Source organism: Dermacentor silvarum, chromosome 11 (assembly GCF_013339745.2).
Source record: "Dermacentor silvarum isolate Dsil-2018 chromosome 11, BIME_Dsil_1.4, whole genome shotgun sequence".
Classification (NCBI taxonomy): domain Eukaryota; kingdom Metazoa; phylum Arthropoda; class Arachnida; order Ixodida; family Ixodidae; genus Dermacentor; species Dermacentor silvarum.
Window position 1 is genome coordinate 44,777,066 of NC_051164.1, and position 13,985 is coordinate 44,791,050.

Sequence of the window (13,985 nt, forward strand, 5' to 3'; positions counted from 1 at the left end):
CCTTACCAGAGGATATTTTCACGACATTGCAAGGCGGAACAGTGTTTCCGGTCATGGACCTATCCAAGGCGTATCTACAGCTTGAATTAGTTGAGCTAACACAAGAATTGTTGACGGTGAACACGAACCTGGGCCCTTTCAGGTTACAGCGTCTGTCTTGCGGCGTAGCATGCGTGCCTGTCGTATTCCAAGAAGTAATGGATCATAGTTTTCGGCTCACTGGGAACGGCCTGCTATCATGACGATGTCATCCTATCTCGCCTGACCTACGAGCAGTGCCGCGAGAGAGTCGAGCGAGTGCTCACACGCCTAAGTAAGCACGGTATAACGATCAACGCCGGAAAGTGCAAGTTCTTTCATTAGAAAGTAACTTATCTGGGTCCTCAAATTGACAGGCACGGTCTCCCTCCCATTGTGGATATAGACTTGCTTTACACGCACCCAATCCGGTCAATGTGACACAAGTGAAAGATTTTTGGGTTTGGTAAATTCTTATTCCAAATTCCTGCCAAATTTGGCAATGGTGTTGGAACGCTTAAATAAGCTGCTACGAAAGAGACCAAATGGCACTAGTCAAGTCAGTGTGACGGTGCATTCAATAAAGGCAAGGCATGGTGACCGATGACATTGTTCTTGAGTTGCACGATGTTCAAAAAGACATTCTGATCACATGTGATGCAGCAGATTATGGCGTCGGAGCAGTACTGTCGCACGTGAAGAATGGAGTTCAGAGGCCGATAGCGTTTGTCTCAAGCTCTGTCTCTCAGCGAGTCAGAGCGCAACTACGGGCACATTGAAAAAGAGACCAAGAGTATTGTCTTTGGGGTAAAAAAATTTCAAAACATACCTGTATGGAAGAACCTTTAAGGTAGTAACAGACCACCAATCCCTGACAGTACTGTTCGACCGAAAGAGGCAGGGTAACGCTGTAGCGATAGCGAGACTCCATAGATGGTCGACCTTCTTGGCTAACTATCGGTACATAATCGTGCAAAAGCCGGGGCAGCAATTGATCCTGCCGACGGGTTGTCTCTCCTACCGTTATGTGACATGTAAGAGGTGGTTGAAAAATTTATTTACTTTTCTACTCTCATTGATCCTGCTGCTCACAGCCAAGGATACTGAACGCGCAACACACCGTGACAGGCTCCTAACGAGCGCCTGAAACATCTGGCACGGTTGGTCAAAAACTGTTCCAAAGGACTCGAGTGCCTTAATTAACTCCATCTTAATTACCTGCGCCTCAATTTACGTCGCCTAAATTCACACCACTTGTGGTAGGTGCGACTCCCACCAATGGTCCGGAGTTCGGCCATCAATAGTGGTGCCATCAATTCTGGTGACATTTAATTTTGGTGCCAGTAATGCCGGACGGTGAATTTTTCGTCCCATGAACGATTCAAGTCTTTCGCCTAAAAAGTCAAAAGCCTGCGCGGCACACACAGCAAAGTCAAGGCGTAAACTGGACGAGCGGCTGCATAGGAGCTCAACTCAACGAACTCAACTGTGCGCCCGGCGTCGATGGCGTGCTGCAGCTTGTGCTGCTCCTTGCGCAGTGGTCTGCTCTGACCGACATTGCCTTGTAGCAGCTACGCGCGTAGCTCTACGATTCACTCTTGAACAACGGTTCGCAACTGGCGAGGAGGCACGTTAACGTGTACCAAGGAGTAAACACAGGTATCGAGACTACGCGGCCCACATGTCACATCCCTGGACAGCTGGCACGATAAGGCTTCATTCACACAACCGTCTAACGCTCCGTCGCGTCAACGTCAAGTAAAAAAAGAAAGATGTACAGCAGGCGTGACGAAGCAGTGGACGAATAGGCGACGCTGATGGCGACGTCGACAGCAGCACGGTTTTGGACAGTGTTGACTGACCGGTCCTATGTTCGCCTAAACCTAGATAAATATAACCTGAATTATGCATTGAACCTATTAAATTATTTGTTTTCGGTGTAATGTTTGCATAAACTAAGAAAAATTGTGTGATTGCGAGCCACAACCACGGGTACAGTGTACTAGAATAAAAGAGTAGTGTGGTGTGCTCACTGCGCACCAGCGGCAACGCGGCGAGGTGAAGCTGCCGATGCCAACTTGGAAACGGAGCTATACATTGAAATCGACGGTGCGACGCTTTCTGTGCCTCAGGGAAAGCGCATATTGCCGCACATGCAAAGAAAAGACGCCGCGAACAGGCACAGCGAGCACTGCGGTGTTGAAATAAACGGAAAGGGCGCGAACGCGGTCGCGGACGCTACACTGATCTCGACGATACGACGCCGCTCTTCTTTGAATGTTTAGCAACATGCGCTTTCCCTGTGGCCGGTCGGTTTCAGTGTATTTCCAAGTTGACATCAGCGGCTTGACGCTCCCGGTGCCACTGAGCCCATTACCCTTATATTCTAGTACCTCGTACCACGGGTCTACTTTCGTGATGCTGAGCCATTTTCTGCTGCTCTTATTGCTTTGCAAGCTGAGACAGGAACAAGCGCGGAAAGCTCGGCAAACAACGAGTACGTGGGGTTTAAACATGGGCAGGGATCGCATGTTCGGTCTTCGGCGTTGTCCATGTCGCCCATTTGAGCACCACGGAAGCGCACAGCTGAGTTTTCGATGTGCCGCATGTGGAACGAAGGCAAACAAACCAGCAGCCGCTGCTGTTGCCAGCTTCAGCTTTGTAAAATGGCTGTTTTAGCGAAGGCTTCTTAACTTCTCATTGGTCGATTTTGTAGGGGCGGGGCTCCACCACTGTGCTGGCGACGGAAACATAAAGCACATCTCTGCGTCGCCTGCGACCAGTTTTTTGAGGAGAAAACGACTCGGAGACCCTCTGCCGTGACGAAAACCGGTGCCGTGACGGCGACGCGATGGAGCGTTTGACGGCTGTGTGAATGAGGCCTAACGATGCAACAGCTACACGTCGTGACGCATGGTAGAATACAACGCAACTGCTGGGCTTGAACGTATCGACGCTACGCAGCGCGCATCTCACAATGCGTGACAAGTAGCACGATATGATACTGCTATGCTGCTGCTGCTGCTGCTGATGATGATGATGATGATGATGATTTATTCCTATTCTCTCTGAAATGGAGCAGTGACAAATAGTCACCTAGCCTGCTTCATTTAATCACGTATGCTATACATAGTTTTTAATCTAGCAGTCCCGTAAAAACTCTGTTAACCTTCTTTTTCTTCCTCGAAACGTCTCTATTTAGCTTATGCCATTGCCTGTGCAACTGCTACACGGCGTGCCACTTGCTGCTATTTTATGCAACTGCAATGGAAAGTGTGGAGGTATCGACGCTACGTGGATCGCATTTCACATCATGTGACTCGCTGCTACGACACGTGTATAGGGAATGTTTCCGCAGCCGCTAGCAAGCGCTGGCGTCGCCGAGTAGTGGAGTAGCTGACGCCCACGCAGAGGGCCCTGGTTCGATCCAGCTGGGAACAGGGCGATAGCTGCTATTGACACCAGCGGCGGATAAAACCGATAGCCGAAACGGCTATTGGAATGAACCCATACCAGCTTACGCTGTAAAAAATTACGTGAACGTAAAGTTGGCGATGACTAAAAAGAAAGAGTACAAAAGAATCAAAGCAAAGTTTGGACAAACCAATTACGCAAACAGTTTCAGTGTGCTATTACGAAAAACTTCCTTATTATGAAATCACTGAGTACAGATATGTTAAAAAGGTGCTTGAACGTATAGATTTCTTATACACGCCCGTACATTCCAATAATCGGCCTTAAGATTTACGCATAGACGGGAATAACTTCTGACAAGTTTCTAACTATTGGTGGGACTTACAAATAGTTTAATGGTTCACACATAAGTATGCGGAATCAGTATTCATTTCAGAACGTTTGACTTCAATGGGTGTGGTTTAAATTTCTTGATGTTTTCAGAAAAATACCTTTATTAGGGAGACAGAGCATTTGTAATAAATATTAAGTTAGCAGTGTCTAATACAAAAATTTATAAATTTGTACTTCACCTATAAGGACAGAAGAAAAAAATTAACATTACACTGAGTAACTACAACAGAGCATATACGCGTATTGTGGTATGGTATCTTCATTTGTTCGTTTCTTTAGTTAAACTAATTGTTCGTGATAAAAGGTGACTCACATTCGGATACTTCGATTCCAGTGAGCTTATGGTGCCTGTATCTGCAAGGCCTTCTTCAGTTATATCCGAGAGCTGAAAAATTTACGAGGATAAAGTGTGTAACATAAAACATTCTTCCAGTAAAACAAAGACGTAAACACTCCTGATGGCAGTTTATAAAATACAGTTCTCATGCTTTAAAAGTTTACCCCTTTCAGCTTACGTGACCATTGCAAAGAAATGGGCAAACATTTTGTAGGGCAACTGTAGTTTTCTTTTTTCAATACAAACAGCTCTGAGCCGCTCGTGGGCGCCCCAAGTAGCGCTGCCACTGCGCACCTCAATCAACTGCTAATGAACAATTGCTCGGCTACAATCGAAACTTCACGCTTTCACGCCAACATAAAAAAAACGTTCGGCTGGTGTTACACTCTTGTAACACAAGAAGGCGTAAGCCTGCTGCACACTTTGTAATACATGAAGTTATACCATCGGGGTTACACTTCTTTGTAAGACATATTGGTAATGCATTAAGTTATGCATTCGGGGCTAGGACTTCTTGCAAGACATAACGAGCCGCAATGGGAAGTGCACGTGTACGTGTGGCACTAAGGCAACCTCTTGTACGCAGAATATGTGTACTTACCGTAGTACCTAAAGTACAGCATGTTAGTGCACGCACTAGGGCGCACCTTTAGTCAGCGAGATGGCTGTGACGTGACGTGTGCATTCACGCTCGCACTAGGCGCACTTTTAGTAAGCCAGAACTGTCGACTAGCCGTGACTTGAGGGAAGCGTTCTCGTCTCTCACCCCGCAGGCACAGGTTCGATTGCCACCCAGACCGAAATGTACCAAATTTTCTTTTCAAAACCACTAATTTACTTTGTTTACCTCAACCTCCCTGAGAAAAAAAAGTGTGGGGTTTCACGTGCCAAACCATAATCTGATTATGAGGCGGTAGTTGGCTCGGAATGGCGAGAAGTTCTTCTTTAGGGAAATGTCGTTTTGCAGGAAAAACGACGCCAATCCTCGCCTGAACACTTAGGACACAACGACGGTCTTGCCTTCCAGGTAGTCTACAAGGCTCATTATTTCTGGTTCGGCTCGTTGTTGTTCGGCGAATTCGTCGGCACTGATGGGTCCCAAGAAAGTGTCGTCATCCTGATCGTCCTGTGGCGGGGGTTCGACGGGGGCGCGAGAAAGCAGTCGGCGTCAGAGTGCTTTCGCCCGTACTTGTTAACGATGGTGATGTCGAATGCCTGAAGTCTCAGACTCCATCATGCGAGGCGACCTGAAGGTTCCTTCAAGTTAGCTAGCCAACACAAGGCGTGGCGGTCGCTCACAAGATTGAAGGGCCTGCCATAGAGGTAGGGGCGAAACTTTGATGTAGCCCAGAGGATGGCGAGGCACTCCTTTTCTGTTGTGGGATAATTTGCTTCCACCTTCGACAGCGACCGGCTAGCGTAACTTACAACCCTTTCTAGACCGTCAGTCATCTGCACAAGCACGGCGCCGAGTCCTACGCTGCTTGCATCGGTGTGGACTTCTGTAACAGCGCTTTCGTCGAAATGCGCAAGTATTGGCAGCGATTGCAGGCGTCGCTTCAGTTCTTCAAATGCTTCGACTTGCGGCGTCTCCCACTTGAACTCGACGTCGGCCGTCGTGAGGTACGTCAATGGCTCGGCGATCCGTGAAACGTCCTTGATGAAGCGCCTGTAATAGGCGTACAGTCCAAGAAATCTACGCACTGCCTTCTTGTCGGCGGGCGGAGGAAAGACAGTAATGGCCGCAGTTTTCTGTAGGTCAGGGCGCACTCCAGACTTGTTGATGACGTGGCCCAAAAACAAGAGCTCTACGTATGCGAAGCGGCACACTTTAGGCTTCAACATCAGTCCTGAAGTCTTGATTGCTTGACGAACTGTTTCAAGGCGCCGGAGGCGTTCTTCGAAGCTTGAGGCAAACACAACGTCGTCGTCCAAGTAGATGAGGCAAGTCTGCCACTTCAAGCTTGCCAGTACTGTATCCATGACGCGTTGTAAAGTCGCAGGTGCCGCGCAAAGGTCAAACGGAATGGCCTTGAACTCGAACAGTCCGTCTGGTGTTATAAAGGCAGTCTTCTCCCGGTCCCTCTCGTCGACTTCGATTTGCCAGTAGCCGGATTTGAGGTCCATCGACGAAAAATACTTTGCGTTGTAGAGTCGATCCAAGGCGTCGTCTATCGGTGGGAGAGGGTATACGTCCTTCTTCGTGATTTTGTTGAGGCAACGATAATCAACACAGAAACGTAGAGTTCCATCCTTCTTCACTAACACCACGGGGGACGCCCACGGACTCTTGGACGGCTGGATGATGTCGTCGCGTAGCATTTCGTCGACTTGCTGCCTTATGGCCTCACGTTTGCGCACGGAAACTTGATACGGGCTATGACGGAGTGGGCGGACATATTGATCGGTTATGGTGCGGTGCTTGGCGACAGCGGTTTCTAGAATTTTTTAAGACGACGACAAGCAGTCCTTGCATTGCAGGAGCAGGGCTTTCAGCTGTTCTTTCTTATGGCTGGGAAGGTTTTGATTGACATCTAAAGCTGGTTCAGGTACAACAGTCGTCGTTGCAGGTGCGCTAGAATCCGTGAAGGCGAAAGCACTGCTGGCTTGTACTATTTCGACGATATAGGCGAGCGTGCTGCCTTTGTAATTGGGCTTGTATTCGTGGCTGAAATTTGTGAGTGTCACTCTTGCTCTCCCTTCATGTAGCTCAGCTGTGCCTCTAGCGACGCAAATTTTACGGTCGAGCAGTAAGTGATGATCGCCCTCGACGACGCCCTCCATGTCTGCAGGCACTTCGATACCGACGGAAATCATTACGCTGGTGCGAGGCGGAACCGTGACTTGTGCTTCAAGCACATTCAAGGAATGGTAACTGATGTTTGTATCCGATGGTATCGCTTTGTGCGTTGAAAGCGATATCGACTTGGACCTTAAGTCGATGGCTGCACCGCGTTGGTTTAGAAAGTCCATGGCTAGGATGACATCCCTGGAGAATTGCTGGAGGATTACAAAGGTCGCCGAGAAAGTGTGGTTGTTAACCGCGACTCGCGCTGTGTAGATTCCAGCCGGCGTTGTTAGGTGGCCTCCCGCGGTCCGGATATCGGGTCCTTGCCAGGCCGTTTTCACCTTCTTCAACTTGGCGGCGAACGGGCCACTGAAGACGGGATAGTCGGCTCCAGTGTCGACGAGAGCGGTGACGTTGTGACCATCAATTAGCACGTCTAGGTCGGTAGACTTTCGTCTGGCGTTGCGGTTAAGTCATGGCGTCGGATCACGGCTGCGTCCGCTTGCTCTGCTGCTGCTTTTATGTCCTTATACCGTACCCCCCCCCCCCCCCCCATCCAGCCGTAATCCAAGCCCACACCGTCCAGAAGACGTTGACGCTTACCCCGCACCTCCACCAGATGTCACGTATCAGGGACAGTAAACAGCCGTAAAACTGTGTACGACGAAATTGATTCTTTATTGGGCGAACCTGTGCCCACAAAAACAAGTTACACTCGAAGCACAACGTTAGCGGCGAGCACAGTCGGCGATCGTCAAAATCTGATCAGCGGCGAAAACCGTCGGCTTCAATACATGGGTCATGGAAGGTTCCAGAGTAATCCCTGGTGCCCGCGTGTCTTACAGAAAGCACTAGACAATTCGCGTCGCTGATGCAATCAGATTTCTATCCGTTGTCTGTTGTCACCGACGCTTCTGTAGCGTCGATAACGTTCGAGAAACTTCCGATACATGCAGGTGCGTCCTGCGCCGCGCGATAACGTTTAACATTTTTTAGCCAGTAAAAAGCTGTCACCGGTGAAATATAAAGAAGTTCAAATGTCAATATATCGTAAATACGTGTTCCTGTTGTGTATGTCTCCACGTAACATCTTGGTGGAAGTGCTGGGGGCCTAACGCAAGACAGAGCTCCGTAGCGGCCGCCAGTAAGGTCCCTGTATGTTCCAAAGGTAGCGCAAACCGTTCTTCGAAGAGGAAAGGAGAATTTCCTCCCCGCCCTCTACCCCTCTCCTGACTTCTTCGCCGTTTTCCGCTCTCCCATTGGACGAGGCTTGACACGCGACGAATAACCAGCGCGGCTTTCGTTATCGCGGCAAAACGGCGCCATTCGTGAGCGTAAAAACACTGAGACACATGTGCGTAGTACGTGAGCGTAGGCTTTTACATTTTATTCCGATAGCAATTATATGGACACTTCAACCGGATTTCTGCCGTTGGCGTCGCCGTCGTCACCGTCGCCCTGAGGTTCCGTATAAAGTCCAAGGGCGATAAAATCGTCGCCGCGCCCCGTATGCGCGAGCGAAAGCGCGCGGGGGACGCGCGCTATCACTGAGAGCGAACGCACGGCGGAAAGCAAACGCGACCGTCGCGCGAAAGGCCGTGGGGGTATGGGTGGGAGGAACGCGGGGCGACGCTGTGCTGCGGCACCAAAGGCGTATCTTGCAACCGGGCGTAAGGGGAACTTGCCACTCAATCTTCCACGCGAAAGCAAGAAAGCGGGAGGGCAGCGCAGGAGGGAGGGGGGGGGGGGCATTCGCCGCTCAGTTTCCGTTGAAGCCATAGACCGCACGAACCTTCGCCCGCTGCGGCGGGCGAAGGTTCGTTCAGGCTTGCTGCCAGCATTTTGACAGTCGTGTTCTGCGGTCATTCAGTGCGATCTATTCATGTTTGCTTGTGCGCGCTGACACCACGCTTGTTAATTCAGTTAGTAAGCGAATGTGTCCAAGTTTATGCAGCCGATAAAGCTACTATCCCTACTCCGAATAGCTCTCTACTAATTTGCTATCGCAATTGATGCTTCGCCTTTCCGGCGAAACAGCGACTTTCTTTTTTTTTTTTTTTTGAAGACGCACTTGGCTGCAGCACGATGCCGACTTGCTGTGCTGTTGGATGTTCGAATAGCACTGCGAAGGGGGGCAAGCTTTTTGCGGTTCCTCGTGGCAAACGAAACTTCAAACGGCGCGCGATATGGCTCCGCCGTATCGGAAGAAAGAAATTTGGCTGCCACCGAGGGAGGTTCTGATCGCTGTTCTGACCTAGATATTGATGAACGCGGGTAAGTGGGCTTGTTCTCGGATTCACCATCAGCGAACGACTGCGTAAAAACTAAAAACAGTCCCCGTTTATGCTTTGCAGCAATCAAAAGAGCGCATTTTGGCAATATGAATACCAGCATGAGGTCTCATAAAATGGCCATAATGGAAGAGTCGCCAATTAAAGAGCAATACGCAGAAAGCGCGCGCACACACGGGAACCAGGGCATATAACTGAGGAGGAGAGAAATTCGCGCGGGTGCATTTTTGAAATTAAAGAAAAAAGCACACGTTGAGGGTATTTAGCACGTAAATGTCTCCGCCGTGTTGTGTGTGCAGAGTTTGATGTAGCTCTTTGTTTTCGTAAATGCGTCAGGTAAACAGAACACCATTCGATTCCGAGAAACGATCAGCAGTAGTAAAGACTGCTTAGGATTGCGTTTAACTTGTTCTACATTTTGTTTTCCTTGTCTGAGTGACGCAGCTTCTACTAATCATTGAAGGTACTACATATCTTACGTAGACATCTTACGTACGAACAGCCTTGTGAAAATGCGCCAAGAACAGTCGCGTTTCAAGCAAGCGCTTCAATCCAGCCGAATGCGATACGAAATGAAGCGGGCGGTAGCGGCAGCGCGCTTCGCTCAATAATGGCGGCCATGAGGGAGGGGTGAGGAGGAACCGGCGCAGAGAGGAGGAGTTTGCGCTACCTTTGAAAAATACAGGGACCTTAGCCGCCAAGTCGCCACGCTCGGCATGTCTGCAGGCGGTGAAACTGCGTCACCAGCGGCCGCCATGCCAGCCGTCATCCTGGCTCCACCCCGTGACCCTGGGACCTTTTCGGCACTAATGGCGACGACGTGGACGAGTGGATTCGCCTCTATGAATGCGTGAGCGCACATTAAAGATGGGACCCGACCTTGATACTGGCGAACGTCTTATTTTATCTGAAGGGTATTGCGAAGGCCTCGTTCGATAACAACGAAAGAGGCCATCACAAGCTGGAGCGTATGTAAGACTAAACTTCGGGAGATGTTTGGCCAACCTGCAGGCTGCCAGCGTGCCGCCAAGAAAGAACTTGCCTCGGGTGTGCAGACGTGTACCAAGTCGTACCTGACGTAGATTCAGGATGCACTGGCCCTTTGCCGAAAAGTCGACGCCAAGATAACAGAAGCTGATAAAGTCGCGCACGTGTGGAAAGAAATCGCTGACAATGCGTATCAGATGATCGTGTGCAAAAACTCTTCGACAGTCACCGATGTTCTTTCTGAATGCTGACGCTTCGAAGATGCTAAAAGCCGACGAATTGCCCACCACTTCGCCTGCCTCCCGAACACGGCAGCGAGATCAATGTGTGAGGACGTTCGTATGGCGACACAGCCTTCCACATCGGAAACTATCACCCGAATCGTTCGACGCGAAATCAAAGCTGCATCGCCCGCACATTTCATGCGAGCGGAGCACAGTGATACCCAACCGTCCCTTTCAGTTATACAATCCATTGTTCGTCAAGGACATGGCAAACGTGGGCCTTGAAAATATCTGCCTTGTCAACCGCCCTGACCTTTACCCTTCGGCGACCTTCAACCTAGGTGCAATGGCATTATCCCACTCTGAATTATCGCGATGTGAATGCATGGAGGATGCCGGACGATAAGCCAATTTGCGTACGATGTGGACGTATTGGACACATTTAACGGTACTGCAGAAGTTCTTGCCCCTCGAGTTCCGACCACGCTTCTCCAGCTTCTGCTATCCACCCCGAAGTCAACACCAGGTACCCTCCCAAGCTTAACCAGAAACATTCGCGGAGAACACTAGGAACGCCTCCCAATACAACCGCTCGCCTTCTCGTTCACCTTCTCGTTCACCGCCGCTACGCCGTTCCCCGTCCCCGTCCTGCACCCGGCGTTTTCCACTGCGTTTTTCTTCGGAAAACTGACGGCTGCTGCTCTTGGGGGTGACGCTGCTGTTCCGATCTGCCCTCAAATTCCTCTGTTGACGCTCGCTACTAATCAAAAGCTGAGGGAACATAGAATACATGTGGTGGTCGTATCCAGACATTCCAGAACTACCATATAGTGGTATTTTCTCGAACGATCTCGCGGAAGCCGAGCCAAGGCGCTTGGCTCTTCAAATCGCCTGTATTCGGCGAAGAGGGCTTGCACAGTGGAGGAATCTTTAAAAAAAAGTCGCAGTTTAGCCGAAAGGCGAAGCATCGATTGCAATAGCAAATTAGTAGGGACCTATTCGAAACAAGGTTATTAGTTTATTTGGCTGTATGAAGTTGTAAACATTCACTTACTAACTAAATATACCAGCACGATGTCACGCAAGCACAGGTAAACACGAACCCATCTCGCTCGATGACCGCGGAAACTCACTGTGAAAACGCCGGAGTGGGAAAGCGCGACAGCAGCAGCGGGTAAATTGATCGTCGCGCTTTCTCTCGCCTCGCTTCAACGCGAACAAAACGTCGAAAGCAGAGCAGATACGAAGCCACCGGCAATCGGCGCATGCACTTCGTCCCCATCACAGATCGCTTTGAAGATAAGGCCGGCGCGGTCGCGCACTTCGCGCGCATCGCAGATCGCTTTCAAGATACGGCAAGCGCGCTGTGAGCAGCAGCAGACGAAGCAGAACGCACCCCCCCTCCCCCTCTGTCGCCTCGCCCCCGTGCACGAAAGACGACCGCGCGCTTCCGGCCTGCCTTCCTCCCTCGCGTTCGCTACATTGAGCCGCGATTGCCGGCTCCCCTGGTACGCTTTCACTCACACACACATCGTACAGCGTGCGGCGACGATATTATCACCGTTGGACTTTATACGGAACCACACGGCGACGGTGACGATGGCGAAGCCGACGGCGGAATAGCGCTTGGAGGGTCTATATAATTTCTATCGCACTAAAACAGAGGTGAGAGGCATCATCTGCTATGCAATAAGGACATCCGACATCCGCCACCGCGGATCTTCCTTGCGGCCCATACTGACCACGTCCTGGACGTACGTAATGCGGGACCCTGTGAGTGTCCGTATACGCAAATTGAGCTCTCTTTGGGTAGCCCGATGATGTCCAGCATGCTTGCAAAACAAATACTTTAGCTTTTGTTTACACACTTTCCAGCTTGAAAGTTCCTCCTTATGGGTCTCAGACCAGATGGGTGCCGTTCCCGCGAGATAAAATATCCATTTACCTACCAAAATGATGTGGTCCCTTTGATTGCTTGCGCTTGCCCGTTCGGACAGTTATCGGTGCTGGAGAAGATTCTTAGGTGGAGCAGTTGTGCCATAATCACGGTGGGCGAGGGTGGCGACGTGCCTGAAGCATTCTCACTGTAAACTGGTATTGAAGACGCAGCCAAGCATCCGCCACTGCATAAATTTCTCTTGCTCTTGAGCCAGGAGCCTCCATCAAATATCGAGTGGGGAAAGCACAAGAGCGAAATACCAGTATATATACAGAATACTTACAATGACTGTAGCGGCTAACATAAGGGTAGTTAGCTGGTGAAGATCATTAGCGTCTTCGTTTACGGACAAATAATTGCCGTCTTTTTCATCAGCCTTTTACAATATGTATCTTTGTTACTTTGGATGACATATTACTGGAACATGAACCTCAAGGGGCGAGAGCTAATTATCGTCATTTATATCTTATCTGGTGGACTGCTTAATGTAACCACAGCTGTCTGCCTAAGTATTTTCTAGGTCCGCGGACACTTTTTCTGCCCCAGTATCTACCACACTGAACGTCATTAGTTGCTCCCTTTGGGCTTTTTCTACGACAGAAAAAGTGATCTGTTCATCATGCTGGGCACTTCCAGCGTACTGACATGCCAAGCAAGCAATCTTTCCTGTTGGTATCGAGCTTGTCGTCCTCTTCCATCTCTTCACCGCTGGCAATGAATTGATATACAGTATATTCTACCCCTCACGTTATAGCAAGACCTCAGCCTTCCAGATATTCTTCGAACGTCACTGAATTCTTGATGCAAGACGCATTTTCAATCACTGTGATCCCCGTCACTGCTTGCCGACTGCTTTCGCTTCATTTTGTTTTAGGTCATCTATGACGTACCTTGCTCTTCAGCCACCACACAGATGCTTACGACTGCCTACCAGCCTAAAACGATCGCCCTTACCAAACACCTGAATCGAACAAGTATTTATACCGCCTCTTGATATCTTTCTTCTGATGATCGGGACTGGGAGACTGTGCGATCCTTTCTAGCGCCATGACACCACTGGCTACTCTGTCTTCTGTATTCTGCATGGAGGAGAACAAACCTTGCCTTTCGGCACGATTCTTCTTACCACTGCCCAGCTATCCACAGAGTACGCTCGCCACTGCGCTGCTATAGCAGAAACAGCATGTGACAATGTTCGTTATGGCGTGTCTGCGTCGCAACACACCAGAGGCTCTCGTACCTCAACCACCACCAGGACCTGTATTTCCTTCCATCTTGTCTTCTTCGTCTTTCTCAAGAGATTTCCTTATTTTCATCAGAGACACCATGACCTTTGTTGAATTATTTTATCATGCAGGATCAAACTTTATTACAAATTTCACAGAGTATTTACCAAATGCAGTTAGAGTATGAAGAATACACATAGTCTAAAATAGGCATGGCTGGGAGTTTTGCATGATAATCAACATTGGTTAAGCAGGTTGCAAGAAACGGTGCATTCCCATGATGTAAACAATAGAAATGTTGACTGCTTTATTAACCAACCCCGCCGCCCACTGGCTATAGCAATAGATGTTGCGCTTGAGGTCGCGCG

General features: G+C 49.6%; 2 protein-coding genes across 5 annotated transcripts in view; one reads left to right on the plus strand and one right to left on the minus strand.

The window, feature by feature from the left end:
* Positions 1 to 13,985, plus strand: part of LOC119433758 (neprilysin-1-like) — a 741,141-nt gene that overhangs the window by 573,307 nt on the left and 153,849 nt on the right. The window lies entirely within an intron of this gene.
* LOC119432548 (neprilysin-4-like) overlaps positions 1 to 13,985 on the minus strand; it is an 811,607-nt gene that overhangs the window by 82,927 nt on the left and 714,695 nt on the right. The gene's annotated exons all lie outside the window — the stretch shown is intronic.